We start from the raw sequence: 815 nt of genomic DNA on the forward strand, positions 1-815 counted from the left end.
ATTTGATCCAATGGGTTAATAAATATGAAATTTACAACTCACAGAAATAAAAAGGTAACTACATCCAATGTGCATCTCTGTATCTAAAACTATGAAAATCTTAAAGCTTTTAGTTTTAAGATAACATCAAAAAAAAGGTTACTATTACCATTATTGTCACCATCAGGGATATCATCAGGTCTCATCCTTTTGAATGGAGGAGGTCACCACCACTGCCACCAAAATTTTCTTGGAGGTCTTGGGGTATGGAATGCACCTCCGCTGCCAGGAAACTGTCGTGGAGGTCTAGGGGTAAATTTAAAACCCCCATGCCAATCTGTTCCATATTATGAGACCAGCATTTAACCTACACAACGTTTTACACAATTCATTATCTGCCAAGTAGAAAACAATTATCATTATCCATGAGATATTATAAAGGGTATGCAAAAAAAATAAAGTCAACTCTCATAAGCACACTCCTTCCTTAAAGTAAGAGTATCCTTATTAGGGAAAAGTGCTTTCTATGAAAATAAGAAAATTATATACTCAAAAACAACTGCACTAATTAAGTCCATCAACCATTGAATACTGTAAAGACGCTAGATGCCAACAAGCTTACCCGACGTACCAATTGGCCAAATACAATAAATGCCGATTTCTTTCATTTATACATTTTGCGGTAGCATCACCTTCCCTTTTTTTTTTTAAGTTAAGTTTTGGTTAATCAATAAGCCTTGCATAATAATAATAATGGCAAGTGAATACACATACTGAAAATCAACTATTCACTCATTCAATGAGCTCATGAAAATACTAATTTCACTATCAAAAGG

The 815-nt window shown here is 34.0% G+C and overlaps 1 pseudogene; it reads right to left on the minus strand.

Moving 5' to 3' along the window:
• The window catches only part of LOC119588862, a 22879-nt pseudogene that overhangs the window by 1803 nt on the left and 20261 nt on the right, over window positions 1–815 (minus strand).

This window comes from Penaeus monodon, chromosome 24 (assembly GCF_015228065.2).
Source record: "Penaeus monodon isolate SGIC_2016 chromosome 24, NSTDA_Pmon_1, whole genome shotgun sequence".
Classification (NCBI taxonomy): Eukaryota; Metazoa; Arthropoda; class Malacostraca; order Decapoda; family Penaeidae; genus Penaeus; species Penaeus monodon.